Source organism: Manacus candei, unplaced genomic scaffold, assembly GCF_025592945.1.
Source record: "Manacus candei isolate 608988 ecotype Guabito, Panama unplaced genomic scaffold, ASM2559294v1 h1tg000017l, whole genome shotgun sequence".
NCBI lineage: Eukaryota > Metazoa > Chordata > Aves > Passeriformes > Pipridae > Manacus > Manacus candei.
Window position 1 is genome coordinate 10509756 of NW_026138065.1, and position 17012 is coordinate 10526767.

Here is a 17012-nt window from a genome sequence, read left to right on the forward strand (position 1 = left end):
CATCTAGTCTGATTTCAAACACAGCATGTTAATTCTACTATTCCTCTTATCCAAAACTCAAAAGCTTGTCTGCTTACAACAGAGCAATATGGATGCATTATGTTCAAAATCAAAGTTTAAGGGGAAGATCATGATGTTCTGCATGCATGAGTAGTGACCCACAACAAGTGAGAATTGTTCAAGTTGGCACAAATTCCTTACCTCAAATGGGAATTAGATGTTACAGGCTTTGAACCAACTTACTGCACAAGGGTGAAGGTCAATGTGTGTGTGGAAGATGGACTGTTTCTCCCAGAAGTCTATGTGCTATCAGAAAAAACCATTAACTTTATTTTGGTTTCTTTCTTACTCTTCTAGTGGACTAGAAGAGTACTGTTGTGTAAGCAAGGATGAATAAAAAAGCTGCTTTAAAATCAATCTTTATGGCAAAGTGCAGTTATATTTTTTGCCTTTGGCTCTCTCATTTCTCAAAGACCATGTGCAAACTGTGGTACAAAATAAGGAGCTGTTGTTCAGAAACAGATGAAACACAGATATGTTAACCAAACGGAGACATACAGCAAAAATTAATTTGTCAAATCTCTTATCATCCGTTGATGGAAGTTCAGAGAGTTTAAAAAGACTTACTATTTGAACAACAGACAAGAGAAAAAGTGAGAGACTTCACCTGGGGCCTCCTTTACAAGGATCAGTTATAATGAGTTTGTATTGCATGAATGCATAGCAGCAGAACAGTGTTATTGAAGAATACTTACAACACACAGTCATATTGAAAAACAAAGCGGGAGGATAAGAGTGTCTTGGAGTACAAGTCCACCTTGTCAGTAACCATGTAGGTATCTTCATGTCTTGGGTTAGCACAGAAAGTCATGTTGGCTGTGAGAAGTATTTTTTACTTTATCTTCTTCCTATTTACACTGAGTTTCAGGGTTGGTAATCTCCTTGTTACTTAGTATAATATTTCCTGGGAAGCAGAGGGGTACCTCAGGGGAAGGAGAAGCCTGTCCCAGCTTACCATAGGAGGGGAAAATGGCAAACACTGACTCTCATGTAGAGATAGATTCAGCTTTCAGCTCTTCTGTAAACTTACTGCAGCAATTTGTTCTCATTTCTACACTGGATATCATCTCTGAAAGGATCCTTCCCAACCACCCATTTAGTAATGGTTGCAGACCCATTTATCACAATGGCTCCCAAAGAGACTGTGTGAACTCAAGCACCTGCACAATGCAAAACACAACCCTGCTGTAACAGTTCTGTCGTGCAGGACCACACATCTCCCAGAGAACGAAAATGCAAAGTGGCCAGTCTGTTGCCAATATTGCAATGAAGTAACGCTATGTGGTCAAGACAGCACAAACATGGTAAACAGCCGGAGCAGCTATAGCATGATATGAAGTGTTGTGGGCAGTCTGCTTGAGCAGCGTGGTTCAACCATATGCCCAATAACTCAGCTGGGGAGACTGGGGGGAGGAGTTTAAAGTCAAGCTAACAGGTGTGGCATTGTCTCACTAACTGACTGACGACTGTTTACGCTATGAAGCTGTAGCTCACTTGAGTTAGAGAGCACAAAAATTAATGTGTACAACATCTCTGTTTAGACAGCTCAGTATTCTTAGAATCTTTTATATTCTAGCACACTTTATTTTTCCAGCATGGTACTTTATTGTTATTTTGGATTATTACCGTAGCACGATTATCTTGGGAGGCTGGAGACAAAGATAAATCTTCAAAGATCAGCCTGCTCATTACTAAAGGGAAAACTGAAGTAGCATTCAGCCTCAACTGAACTACAAAATATTCTTTGTAGTTTCAGAAATGGGAAGAGGAAAGTGAGCGGATCAATGCTGAATACTTCTAAGCTGCTTGACATTCCTCCCAGTCATGGCTACTCTCTTCTTTCTCTCTCAAAACAAGGAACCTTCATACTGCCTTCATATGATACTGTGGTTTTATACCGCCGCACAGCCTTTATTTCCAGCACATCATTCTATTATAGTTCTATTCATTTACATCTATACTATTAGAGTAAGAAGGTAATTGTCTTAAGCAATAATTGAAACCATAAATAAGATAAAAAAGCAGGATAATGTCCTCATACCATTAAGAGACATGAAACTGGAACTAACAACAGAGAAAGGCCCTAATTCAAACAAGAGCAATAAATCCAGCAGTTATATATAGAGGCCTTGGCCCCAAGGGGCTCTGTCATACAAAAATATTAAGTGTTCTGACTATAATAAGCAAATCTCCTCACAACTAATGAGCATAGAAGCAATAGCTTCTCATTCATCTTTGGGCTGGGTACTTCATAGAGTACCGAAAGCACAGATAGATCCAAATTCACTCATCCCACAGTAAGCTTGGAAGCATGAATCCTCGGACCTTTGCATGGAATGCATCAGATTTCAGACAGGCTGCTTGATAACACAGCCAAACTGCTAAACATTCTGTGTATTGGACTTAGTGGAGATCCTGCCTGACAGTTCTATGAGGTTAGGCGTTTGTGATCTGTGCCTCATTCTAGAGAGCAAATACAAGCCTAAAGTGCTCCCTACAAGGGAGTAGTGCATTAATTTTTAATATTTTGATGGAAACTGTTAAAAAAAAATTTCATTTTTTTCTAGGGAGAGGAAGGAAACAGGGCTTGGTTTTTTGCTCTTTTCTGTGTCTTTTACTTGATTCCATTGTTTTCACTCCTGTAATTTCAATGCAAATGGACTATGTTAAGCTGCAATGTGGAATGTATTGCTTCAGGCTGATACCAGATACTCAGTATCAGCTAGTGCTGCCTCACTGAGAAAAAACTCTCAGAACCAAGAACCACTATGATGTCAGTGGTGGCAACATGTTCAAGAAAATTAACAAAATGGAAAAAACATTTTTCACTATTTATGTGTAATGCAAATTTGGCAGAATAGCATTCTCTCTGATGTAAGTTTTGAGTGAAAACCATAATCAGAGATGATTTCTATAAGACAAACTGAAAGCAGTCGAACTTACAAGAGAGAGGAGTAAAATACAGAAATCTAGGTACTTTCTGTGAAACAGAAATCAATCCATTATAAAACGTATGTTCACTGACTTGAAAACTTTCTGTGCAACTATCATTTCACTTAATGACTGAGAGAAGGTGTAATGAAGAGCTCTGAAAAAAACGCTGGTGTCATACCCTTGGTCACTTGTACACATTTGCACCAACTGTGGAAAAACACATACCTCCTGGAGATTTTTAAATGGTAAAGGAATTACTGATTAGTTCAAACTTACCAGATGCAGAAAAGAAAACAAAACCTTAGAACCACTGTACATTTATCATTGCAGCAATGCCCTCTCTTTGATCAGTGCATCACTCACAATGAGGATGGCTGGAGAAAGCTAGGAAACAAATCTCTTCTAAATGCTCATGTCTGTTTAGAAATCTTCGACTTCAGACCAATCAAGACAGTATTGGAAAAAACAGCCTTTATGATAGATTTGATTTTGTGCTTACTGGTGATACTGTATCTAGGTCTAGACTTACAGGAACACACTCTTCAAACTCTGTTTCTGAAACAAGTATATCCACCCTGTGGAATATAGCTACTCAATCTATTTGATCATAGACAGTGAATGGCTTTTGTTGCTTTGGTTTTCTGGGGTTTTTTTAAACAATCATGAGTATATTGTTACTGCCACAGAAGAGGTCCTTAGCACATGCTTTGACTGCATGGCACAATTTAACCCTATGTCTTAGTAAAGGAGATACCACTACTCTTCAACATTCACAGTGTGGAATAACTTGTATTTGTCAGTCCACCTCTGTACTTCAAGGTGAAACAAAACCAAGTAAAGGGAACTGGAAATAAAAATCAGTGTAGTCTTACAATAACAGTAACAATTTTAATAATTAAAATTTCTTACAAATGTTGATATAAGGAAGAAACTATAAATTTCCAGCTTCTCTATGAATACATAGGCTCCACCTATGGTGCATAATTGCTCATATAAAGGTAGGACTGATTTCAAGGGTCATACCTAGGAATGCCCTAATTTGATAACTTATCTTAGCTCTTACTTTCTTAACTATAACACTTAAGGGTGTACCATTAACTATGAAAGGGGAGGTACATTGTGCATTTGCAGTACTCCTGTGCCCCCTAGAGCATTATATTGAAGAACTTGGGATTGACTTACATTGCAAAGGATGTAACATAGCCTATGGATGTTTAAAACTGAATTAATGCAATGTAAGGTTGAAAGCCTTACATGCAGTATTTTCAGCAAAATTTCCTATTTTGTATGCCCCTATATGTCCTTTAGCTGGCAGCTTTGTGTACGAGCTGTTGGACTATTTATAGCAGTCCTTATAGTTGCACTTAGGTATTTATAAAACATCCTGTCTTGTGAGGGCTTCCATGATCTGCTTTCATTCACTTGTGCTGATAATGAAGGCTATATAATATCTGGGGCTGTGAGGTAGACCAGCAAACCAGGCAGTTTGTCTGCTAGTTACAGGTTCCATATATTCTAAAAGGCTGAAGTCAAACTGCAATGCAGACATTTAGGAAACAAATGTACTACAGACTTGCAGTAAGTATAACCTGATATTTTTGTCCCCTAAGAGTCTTATCTCCTGCTACAAAAACTCCAGAAGAATATGTTAACAGAAAAAAGAGATTTTCAGGCAACCCACAAAACAGCCATCCATAATTGCCATATGCTGAAAATAACTCCATAGTCCAAAAATCTGCACAGTATCAAAGCATTGATGTTGAGATGAGCTCTCTATAAGTGATCAATTTATAAATGAATACACCTATAGTTAATTAAATGACAGATAAGCATGATAAAGTATGTCTAAAAAAAAAAGAGAGAAACAACAGTTAAAAAGAAGCCATGAAATACAGCCTCTCCTATAATAACAAGAGGGTCTGGATCCATTTATCCAACATCGATAAAAGCAAAAAACTTCTTGATCTCAGCCTAAACCAAAATGGGCAACTGTTCCATTCTTTAATCCTTGAAACTTTTCTAAAAGCTACCCATACTATTTGACATTAAAAATTTAATCTTACATTCACATATCCCTACCACAATTCATTGCTAACTGTACCAATTTTTTGTTGTTCCTTTTCAGTATTTCTCCCAGTATGTCTGAGAAAAATATAGATTCATTTCTTAGTTTTCATTTGAGGCATTAATGGCCACATAGAAAAAAATGTACTCTTTTCAATCCAGTCTTCAGTTTTTTTCTCAACAGAAAAAGGAGGCAATGTACTATTGTGCACCAAACAACTAAGCTTTTGTCATACAGAAGATGTCATCTGATAGGTGTAAGACCACAACATTTAATTCATTATGTCTGCGTTAACTACCTTATCTTCTTTTGTATGTTGGTATTTCTTCAAACAAGGAAATGACAACAACAAAAAACCAAAACCAAAACAAAACAAAAGAAAAAAACCCACACCACAAAACTTTTGAGACCTTCATTTTCAGGACTTGTATCCAAATTATTTCTCTGTTCTCTTTCATGATGGCTTAAAACTGTCTGTCCAACATGAGGATAGATAAACTTTCTCCCACATAAACCGCAATCAGTTTATGGCATTTTTTACTGAGCCATGAAAAAAATTATTTGTCTACTCATTTCAGAAAGTACAAAGGCTCCTTTTCTCTTTAGGGAGTGTATCCCAAGTTGTTTGCGGAATACTGTCATTCGGTCATTATCAGTAAATTATGTTCCCGTATGGAGCATAACTACCAAATAAAAACAAGATAGCTATTCATTGCAGACTGATGACATTGTACTGTGTGTTATATCAAATGGCCCAGGTACTACCGGTATTTAATCAATTTTATTAAAGGGTCCTGATAAATATAAAATAGTGCAGTTGATATTGCGTTATCAGAGAAATGGATGAATTAATAGAAACTGTATTTGTGGACTGGTAGATTGTTATGGAACACATTTGAATCATGTTTTCTTCAGTATCAGAAGGGAGTCATTTTCTAACAAAGTTTGTAAAGAAATTTAGAAATAATTTTAAAGCTGCATACAAAGTTCTGTTACCCTTGATCTCAATTACTTTTAGGGTAAATGAAATGGCATTTATCAAAGGCAACTCATTTGATCAGGAGCCCCCACCTCAGGGCCCCAGTGCGAGGGTTCTGAGGCGGCTGCAATGGGGACCTGGGGACTACTGGGGCTACTGTGGGTCTGGCCATGGCACTCGAGGCCCCTTCATCTCTCAGGATGCCAACGAGACCCTCCAACGAGCTGGGTACGTCCATGCCTGGCTGGGTTGTGAGAGCCCATTTAACATGAGAAGTTTGTCCTATGAAATCTTGTTTCCCCGGAGTATTGAGAAACAGGAGAAGCCTGCAAAAGCAGCCATGGGTAATTAGCACGAGGGCTTCTTCCCTGCTCCAGGCTACGCTGGCAGCACTGGTGGCTGCATGGTTTTGTAAGCATGTGCCAGTTTATATAACATGAAGAGCTGGTTTAAGGTCAAAGGAAGCAACCTGAGTTACCCTTTGTTGCTGCAGCCCTCATTTTCAGGGATTTGCAGGCTTTCATCAGATTCTGACAAATGTGCTGCCTAGACATGATATTATATTTTAACAATTTTAGCAACAGACACCTGGCTCTGAGCAATTCCTTAAATTTGTTCAAATCTCAGTTGCAGCACTAACTATGGGTCACTTTGTATTTCAGAAAAATACCCTATAATCCCCTTTGTAATCCTAACTGCACAGTCTTGCAAGATCTGGATTGCTTACCAAAGAATAAAATACCATTACTACATCCTATACTGAGGTGTGACAATTGCCTGTGTCCTGTCAGTCTTCCCAATTTAAAGCACTGCTAGACTTTCAGCACAGTATATTCTATATGTGGGATGGGAATTTAAGAAATTCAGAAAACTGTGTTTTGCACCTTACCCTCAAAATCCCATAGACTGCATGCCTTTGTTCTTAAATATCTAAATATCTTTAAATATGTGACCAAGCTAAAGGGAATTAGGCATTGAGCCTCAGCTGAATTTCAGTAATGTATGACCCTGGAAAATTCCATCAAAATCTGTTCCTTTCTTGACTTCAATGTTTCTCCTTCATTTGCCCTACATCAGGGAACATGGGGATAAGAATGCTTTTGTTTCCCATTTTGCTGTCTCTGTTTAGACTAATAGTCCCACCTCAAAGGGTCTATCACATTCTGACTATACAATGTCTGCCCCATGCTGCAAAAATGCTAGATAAGAAAATTAAAATGTTCTCCAATAGTAATAAGGTATTCATTGCTCTACTGTCCAAACACTAAAGGTAGTAATGTTGCCCCTTAAGGAAGTACAACTAATCCCCCAAAGTGGGATTGTTCACATATTTTTCATGGTCTGTGGAATAGTCTGGTCTTAAAGACACTTCGAATGCCACAGTATTTTAAATTGTGTTCCTCCCGAGGTTTTAGGATTTTTAGGTTTAAACTCCTATATTTAAACACAGCAAAATGTGAAGTCAGAAACAAACCTGAAGTAATCAATAGGAATGTGTTTAACTTTCCATTTGTGCTGCCCCTACTGTCATTTAAAGCTTATCTGCATTTGGTGTTAGTCAGCTAAAAAAAAACCCAAAAAACCCCCCAAACCAAAAAAACACTAACAAACACCCAGAAGTTTTGGAGCACATAGTACCATGTTCCAGTCAAATGCTTTAGCAAAGGCTGCTATTATGAAAAGGATTTTCTAATAGGGGGAATAATGATCTTCAGATTCTAACCTCCTGGCACGGCAGTGAGATTTATCAGGAGGGGCATGTGACTAGTTAAGACACACAGCCCCAGCTTGAAGGAAACAGCTGCTCATTTCATGCTTTAGCACTTGGCAGCTGGACAAGGAAGGGTGATGTTTGCGTTGAATACCTCTGCAGAACCAGGCACAGTAAGTGATTTTCCCTGTTTTTGATTTTTTTTTCCTAAACTGCCACTGCTTTCCTATTTTCATCCTAGACCTTTCGTAAAAACACTTAAGGTTGAGGCATATTTCTGAAACTTCGTTGATGAGCAGTCATACGTGATCAGAATGCCTATATTTTTCTGATCTGTGATTAACAACAGCATTGTTTTTGCTCTTGCAGGAACCAGGCAGGTACAGTGTTTTGTCCTTATACTAACCAGGTAGGGAAAATGGTGCTTGTTTACTCAGATGACGGAGTGAGGAGGCTGTTTATGATGACTGTATTTTCCTTTCTTGGTAGGTAGTGATACAACGAGTATAAAGCAATTTCAGTGTTTGGCTTAAAAGAATGCATGTAAGGAATTGACAGAGGTACTTCCTCAAAATAGTGTGATCAATCTGAAAAAAGTTGGTTGTGACTGGTTACTTTTTGAGGTTGAATGCAGAGATTTTTTTTTGAAAGAAAAACGTAGAAGTGGAGAAATACAGGAAGACAGTGAAGATGCACTTATTAAGATATTATTGAGTCATTCTGGATGGTAATGCGTAATTAGATTGTGAAGATTGAAAAAAATCCTCCCTAAAAACAGGGATGGAGTCTCCTACATATCTCAAAGTTCTTAATTGAATTTATTTTTGGACACTTGCATTTTCTGTAGTTTTGTTTCATGAATGATTGATTTCCCTGTCTGATAATTTTTGACTGTTACAGTCTGAAGTTTTCTTTTAAAATTGGAGTATGGGATACATCAAAAGGAACTTTTGATCAATTATTTACATAGAGATGAATTAGGGGTTTTTGGATGAAGACTTATGAAGAATGCAAACAAATGAAGGAGTGATGGATCTTGATATGTGATGAGACTGAGGGATGCCAGGTGCTTTGGGGAAGGTTAAAGCAGGACAGAGGTAGAGAGCAGCGGGGTCCTGTTGAGGAAAGTCCAAGCATAAACACTGACAGGTTGCATGCGGTCCCTCCTTTAAAGGTGGGGAGAATAAACTTTATTCAAAGACTTCTCACATAAGAAAACTTCAATTTTTCTTTTAAACTGTAGTTTACGGCTTTGTCAGTTAATTAGAAATCTTATAGGAAAATGTTAACAGTTTCAATTATCACAAAATTAGAAGTCTACCTGGCTTCCTGCCTGTTTGTGTCTCCAAGGGTAGACTACCTTCGAACCAAGAACTGAAGTACTATCAGTTATGGTTACACTGCAGCCCTCCCACACAGATACCATGCAACATCATGAATGGAACAGGCCACTGGCTCCTTAGGTGCTTGGCTTTGTGCTCAGGAGCTCCTAGTCCCCTGGGAACCTCGGCTGCAGTGGGGCCCCTCCGGCCTCTCAGCATCTCCATTCCTTGTGAGGCAGAGAGAATAACGGTCCACCGTTGCTTTTTATTCTGATCCCAGAGTAAGTTTGGTTTTTTTCAGAATAGTAGGCATTCGGCATTTTGAATAATATGCCACAGTGTGCTTGTTTCCAGATATTGTACTTTGTATTTGCAATGAGTGTTCTCAGTTAAACAAACAGTCCAGTCAGATGAAAAGAACTGTTGAAGGAACGTGCTTTGAAACTGAGATAAACCACAAATCCACCAGAAAAGAGATGTGAGCTCAACCTATTCCTGCTGTAACTTCTTCTTCCCTGTCTCTGGCATAACTGCTCTGCCAGTGTTGGTGCAAAAGGTTGATGTAAAGCCATATGGTTCTGCATCACCTGGATTATGAGCTAGCTCATATGTACCTCTTGTGCAGCTGATTTTGTTCTCAGGCAGCTGTGGGAATCAAGTGTGGTATATAAGGGGCAAAGTGGTGATTACACAGTAAACATTAGATAACTGCAGTGCTGAGCTTGTCTTCAGGTAATAATGTCTGAAAACACATTGTTGCAGTGCTAACTGAATTGTCTCAAAGAAATGTGGTGGGAAAGCTTAGTTTTGTGCCTGTATACTGTTGATTATTAAGGTTGCTTACAATCAAGGAGAAAAACTCATCACTTGGATCTGCAAAGTGTAAGATAAACAACTCTGCTTTATTTATGGCTTCCAGCTGTCATTACTGTACCTAATTTTGAATGAAATTCAAGGCTCACGACTAGACTTTTAAATCCTCTGTCCATAAAATAAAGAAAACTTGATCAACATTATAAGATTTTCAAGGGTGCAATTGTTTCAATCCTTATCACCAACCCGTTTTGGTAGGAATACTCTGTTAAACACACAGTATACTTTGAGAAATTAGTGCATTACAGTCTTCAGGCTCTCCTCACTTTTTGGATTTTCTCATTAATTCCAACTGCAACATCTATTACTGCAGTACCAGTCATGGAACACTACTGGGGCACACACTGATTTTGCATTTGATCAGAAGACACAGCCTCTGTACCAACACTCTTTTATACTATTTTACAATATCCTTATCTCATAAAAACACATGCTCAGCTTTTTGAATATACAGCCCCCTTACGTTCATGTAAGTTGGGGCAGGTCTGCATAGGCATGAAGCACAATTATTAAATTTTAGCGTGCTTTATTCAGGGAAGTGCTCTGCCCTTGGCTTTCCCAATGATGAGTCTCTAGAAAGCCCAGTATGTAACAGAAAGTGTTCATCCTGGAATTTTTTTATTACATGGTAGAGGGGATTGAGTAACAGTGTGAGCATTGCTGCCCCTCTGCAGAAGCTCAATATATATCCATACCACTGACAGCATTGTAAGGTTCCTGTTAAATCTTTTTCCTTTACTCTGAGGAAAGGATCAGGGCAGCCTTACAGTTCTCTGAATGGGTATATTTCTGCTCTATATCAAAACATCTAGCTGAAAAGTAGCTGCGGTTTTGCTAGCTCTGGTTGAAAATGCCATTATACAGAGGAGCCACTCCCAGGATGTTCCTGAATAAAGAGAGGAAACTACTTTTAAAATACTGTAAGGGTACTTCTGTGGTTTTCTTTTTTTCCTAAGCTGTCCAGGCCTGGCTACAGTACATTTGTACAGGTACTCTAAACAAGTTGCACTGAATGTTTTCTGTTAACACATTTATGGTATATTCACTTTTCACTGCTCAATTTGACAAAAGTGTTTTCATGTTGACCAATTGTTATAAGTCAGGAATAGCAATGTTTTATACCTGAGTGTTTGAATAAAAAGTCTGAAATAAATTCTCAGGTCTTCTGGGTTTTACTCTTCATTGATTTTGTCTGTGTTTTTTTTATTCAATGTGAATAGCCAGTGCAGTAGTACTTTTTCATTAATATGTTTGCTTATAAGTATAACATACCTAAAAACCACTTGACCACGAGATTGGAGATATTGCGACAAGGGATAACTTTTCTCTTGTGATGAAGGTAAACAAATATCAGCTACAAGACTGGCAATATCAACAATACAGATTTTGTGAGGCTGGTTCAAATACAAAGACTAATCCTGCAAACACATAGCTATTCACTGAGCTGAATTCATGAGAGGCCCCATCAGAAAGTTCAGCTAACCTCTGAGTGTGTACGAGGTCAGGATCAAAGTGTAGGAGTGTGGAAATACCCACAGGAGCGATGTTTACAGCTCAGCAGAAAACACAGTTACCCCTGAGAACTACTCTGGTTGTTTTGGTGGCCATCTGCTATCTCACTTCTCTGAATAACTTCTCCCCTTGGCCACATTCAAATAGGTGAAGTGGTTTGACTCTCTCTACAGAGTACTCCCCCACCTGTGATTTATGCATATGTCCTTTACTAATGATTTGGAGTTTCTCAGGGTAGGGGAGAAGGCTTCAGCACCTCAAGAACCTGCCAGGCATAATCATATATGGAAAATTATTGAAACTTGTGCTATTCTTGTTCAGATACTCTATATATTTAGTTCCCACAAACAGAAAATAACTGTATCATCTTAAATTAACACAAATTTAATATTAGTGATTCAGCAGTATGTCTGCTTTGGACTATGACAAAAGTCATACCAAGCTTAATATACAGTAGCTTATATATATATAGACATACATATATAAAGTGTTATATATACCAACATATTTCCATATACAACTCCTTCCACTGCTGTTAAAACTGCCTCTCTTTTCACCCCCTTCTATGGAAGCCTACTGCAATCAAAGCAGCAGTGGGCTTGTGTGAGAGAGATCAGAGTGCAGCAAGTGTGTGCAGGAGCAGGATATCCGAGATGAACAAGGATTTTCCATCATTTTTGAAGCGTATTTTTCTCCCCGTGCCTGAAACAGGTTGATGGTTTTCTATGTAGAAATCAGTCTTAGAGGCTAGAATTTAAGCAAGTCATACACAATATCGTCAAATAGATTGAAGATGACTTATATAGGGTGTATCTGCATGCTTGCTAAATGTGTTGATAAAGCTGCCTTTGACACATGACCATGCATATATTCTTTGTTGTGATGCTATATTCTTGTTCATGTTCTTTAAAAAGATGTAACATTTCTCCAGCTTAAACTCTGGTCTCACTAAATTGAATTTCCTTAATCTGACATAGCATTATTACAGGTAGACTTCCATTCATAACCTGTATTTCACTTAGGCTCACTCAATCTTGGTGCTGGTTATTGTAGCATGAGTTGGTAAGTTCTGTTTGTTCTGCAGTGACCCAGTATTTGAACCCAGAGCTGGTTCGGAAATTTCTGGTGTTGCTAGTGGGAAGTAAAAAACTCAATTTATGCAAATACACTATTGATTACCAGTGGAGAAAATTACATCAGAAAATCCTTGCTGAATTAGGGCTGGAGTCAACTTACTGTCTGGATATATAGTGATTCTTGTCATCCAAATCAGAATAGCCATTACATTCCAGCCTTATCACACTGTTCATAAAATAGTTTCCTTAAAAGACTAAAAATAATCTCCTCTGCCAAAGACGTCTTGCCTACTTTAGCTTGCTTACTCATGTTCTGCTTTAACAAATTCATGAACACATACTTCCTGGAACAACTGCCACCCTTCCTAAAACTCTTGGTTTCCAGGCCCTTCCCTTATGACTGTCCATGTATTTTTATCTTAAGTAGGCACTGTGGCAGGAACTAGAATTCACTTTCCCCCCCCCTCTTCTTGAGTGAGTGCTCGTCCCCTTAAATTATAGTCATGCTTTTGCTTGCTTTCTCCATGCAGATCAAAGAAACTTCACTATTTCGTGTAACGTTGGTGTTCTGAGGATGGTAATTCTGTTCTGTAGTTTCAACCAAGATAATGGAAGAATTGAAATCCTTCCATTAATTGGAAGAGTTGATTCTGTATCTCTCATAGCTTTAAGGAGTGTTCAGAGGTCTTGGGAAAAGAGCTTGGGCATCACAGCTGCACCTATCTAGTACAGGCTTGACATGCTGGATGTGACTAAAGGATGCTTAACACAGAGAGAGGAGTTTCGTGTGTACAGATCACAAAAGAATTTAGGACTGACCTAAACAGGGAGCTTCTTGATGTTGCTGACTTGGACTTTAACATTGAAAATGCAGGAAGAGGTTACAAGCTCTAGGCAGTCACCTTCTAAGGTGACAAGGTGAGAAGTGAAAGGTCAGACTGAGAATCATACCAATGGAGTCAGGTCCTAGAACTAAAAGGGAGCCAGGATTGCAGAACTAAAATAAGAGAGGTGGTTTTCAGATTAATGTATCTTAAGGAAAAGCTCTTTCACAATTTACTTCCTGTCTGTGTTTCAAAACTTGTTCTTTTTGGAATTCTTGCACTGCTTTAACTGTATTGAATAAGAAATTGGGGTAAACTTTGACCTAGGCATGGTTATCTGGTATATTAGTGCTTATAGAAATATTATTTGCTCCTGTAAGTAAGCTCGAAAAGGATGGAGCTGCTTTGAAAACTTGATTGTAGTAAGTCTTTCAATGCTAAATACTGGGGCAGGGAAAACAAGTTCCTAAGCTTCTATGTCAGCTTTTAAATCAAGATCTTCCCAAAGCCTTCCACCCTTTAATTACCTCTTCTTATTTGACCACATTTTTCACTTCATACTAGCTTTACTACATAGCCACATTGTTTATTTTTTAACAATTATTGGAGTTTAGCAGATCCTTCAAGAAATTCTGATGAGCTCCTTAAATTTGATAAATACATGCTAAGGAGTAAATAGTTATGAGTTTCCTCTATAGATACAAAACAAACAGGTTTGGGTGAATTTAGTAAGTGTCTTTCAAGTTGCTTGGGGTGGCCTGAACTGGCCACTGCAAAGGCATTATACTACCCATTGACTGAAAGGGTTTTATCTACACAGCCAGAAGTACACTTGGTGGAGTATGTGACTCTCAGCTGTTGCAGCCACAGCAGTTGCTCTTGTTGCTTTTCAAATAATGCTGAATCTTTGGCATACGTGAGCTTTAGAGAATTAGTGTTGTATCCTAAGACATGAGCACTGCAAACTTAACCTATGGGTTTTGGTAAGGTTTGTTTTTCTGAAGTCCTGTTGTAGCAGTGTGTTCTGTGGTTGTGGAAGTGGAATATTTGTGTAGCTGCAAGCCTGTGTTAAATATTCTTTCATACAATAAATATATAACTACCAAAATAATATTAGCAAAATAAAGATCAAAGTTACTTGTTTGATGTATTACTTATTAAAGCAGGAACTGTAAGATGCTTTTCCTCTTTTTTTCTTTGAAAATTTTTTTTGCACTGCTCCTTCCCCTTTTTCAAGTTGTCATGCTGTTCTGTATATTTTTACATATAGCACCTTCTTATGTTCCTCTCCTTTTAAAGAAGGCATTTAACTTGTTGGCTACAAACCTTCTTATTGTTAGGAAGGTATGTGGTTATTAATAAAAGCCAGTCTGTTCCAAAAGCTTGGATATAGGAATACAGGAATTGTGGTGACACTGTTCTCATATCCTGTACTTTGTAGACTTTTTGTACCATAAACAGTGTTAGAGGTTTGCTGTGTCTTATGGTTGTACTAACCAGTGTGTGTTTCTTAGTAGATTGCTTAGTAAGCAAAGAAGGTTTAGTCAGCTCACTGGTGGTTGCTTTGTTACCTCTGAAAAAAAGTACAAAATCCAGTCAAACACATTAAAACCAACAAATAATCTCTTTCCTGTCCTTCTCTGTTGGAGGCTTAGCATTTCAAAAAGCTCTGAACTGGCCTAAGAAACACTGTATCACTGTGTTTAAACTACTCTCTTTGCATCATTAAGAAATCTGACACTGCCATTGTTTCACCCATCTTCCCAAGGGAAACTCATAAAAAATAACTACAGGTAAGAAACTGCTTATGTATTTTGATGTCCAGCATCTGCTGACAGAATTTTATAAAGAAAGGTACTGGCTCTCTCCTGATCTCCAGGCTGTGTTTTCAGCTCACCAGCCTTTTGGCCCACAAGATTGCCTGTGAGTTGTTGGTGACTTCTGCAGCTGCAAAACCATAGCATCACACAAGCCAGGCATCCCTGATTCATGTGAGTGTGCAGAAGACAGCAATTAGCATGAGCTCCTAGGATCACACAGCTAGTCTGTCTACTGTCATGCATGTCTGACAATGTTTTCTAGTGCATTATTTCAATTTGCAATCTCTCTTCAAAGAGTGACTACTCTCAAATGAATGGGCAGCTGCCACTAGGGATTGAGAAGGGTTACTGGCCATTAGCAACTGGTCCAGCCTCCCTCCTTGTCTGGGACCTATTAACAGGTCTGCAGGGAAATAGCAGTTACATGTGAAATATTTTCTATGTTCACCAAAGGGGAAACAAAGACTTATCTGATTAGAAATGCACCATAACAGCCAAATGGGAAAAAGGAGCCAACGCTCTGTCCTGCCCCTCTGTCCTTTTAACTCTGTCTTGCTCCATCTCAGACATCCAGCTTCCCATTACTTAAGTCTCTGAAAACCTCTTCCTGCCTTTATTGTTTTGCCAGTTGCTGCCTTCAATTTACTGCACTGATAAGTACTTCCCAGGCTGTAAATGTGTGGTCGAGATATTTCTGAAGCCAACCTATGTTTTGATTGTAGTCACAGGAGGAAAAGTCAGCTGAAAAACTGCTTTCACTACACAGAGAGGCCTCTCCTCACATGGGATAGGTATAGGTTGTGAATTCACAGGGAGAGATGTGACGTAATATACGGGCTAACAGTGCCAAAGAATTAAAAATAAACAGGCACTGAACCTCCCCTCTTCAAAATGTAATAGCCTTCCTTTTGGTAGATGTAAAGTAACTGCAGTTGTTCTTCAGTTTGGGGAAAGTCAGAAATCAGAGTGAGAAATCAGATATGGTCATCAATGCTGGAAATAGCAGGTAAGTAGGAGGTATTGAATTCTCCCTACCAGTTTCTGTGACTGCAGATAATGATTTTGTCTTACCTTGATACAACATAGCTGCAGAGATGGCCAATGAAAGAGTGTATTTTAACATATTGCTTTTTCAGACACTTAGCTATAATCTCTACTGTTTGGGTGACCAGCACAAACTCATAGAGCTTAAGGGGGTTGAGAAGCTCCATGGGTGCCTGCGTTCCTGTGGCATAATTACAAAAGGTGGCACAGATGTTTGCAGTGTGGCTGCCTGCTGGTGGGGAATAACTAGAAATTACAGAATGAGTGAAAAAGCTACTTCTGAGGGAAAAATCAATTTGGAAGCTATGGGTTTGTCAGACTGATAACTTGATATCCAACTTACTGAATTTGGATATCTGGGTTACATGCTCTTACATTTCTTCTTTGTCTTAAAATTGATCGAAAAGTGGTGTGAAACTGAAAACAGTGCTGACTCTTAAAATTGTCATAACTCTTGGAATATTCAACAGTTTCAAAGAAGTCAGTAACCAGGGACTATGCTAGTACAGAAAAATTTTGGCTTAGTTACAAATAAGACAAAATGAACTTTGTGTGGGAAAAGGTAGATCTCCAAAATGAGCCTATCAGAAGCTCTAGGTGAATAGGGCCTGGGATTTTTTAGGAATCTAATTAATAAGTAAATGTGATTTTTCTAGCTTGTCTTTAAGGGAATATAGCTGACTAATGTAAATAATAATAAAATATTAAAATATTTCATAACAGATATTAATAGCACAAAATAACATAACAGGTAATAAATATATGGGGGGTTGTCTTTCATAAGTAAAGAGT

At 38.4% G+C, this 17012-nt stretch overlaps 1 protein-coding gene across 4 annotated transcripts in view; it reads left to right on the forward strand.

Annotated features, from left to right (window-relative positions):
* The window catches only part of RASGRP3 (RAS guanyl releasing protein 3), a 60511-nt gene that overhangs the window by 3257 nt on the left and 40242 nt on the right, over positions 1-17012 (forward strand). The window contains exon 1 of one of the 4 annotated variants that reach the window (XM_051783052.1): positions 7774-7922. The exons of 1 other annotated variant lie outside the window; for it this stretch is intronic. The gene's annotated coding sequence lies outside the window, so the exon portion shown is untranslated. Of the gene's footprint in view, positions 1-7773; positions 7923-16097; positions 16183-17012 lie in introns of those variants that run through there. 2 more of the 4 variants (XM_051783049.1, XM_051783051.1) reach the window with 2 other exon arrangements.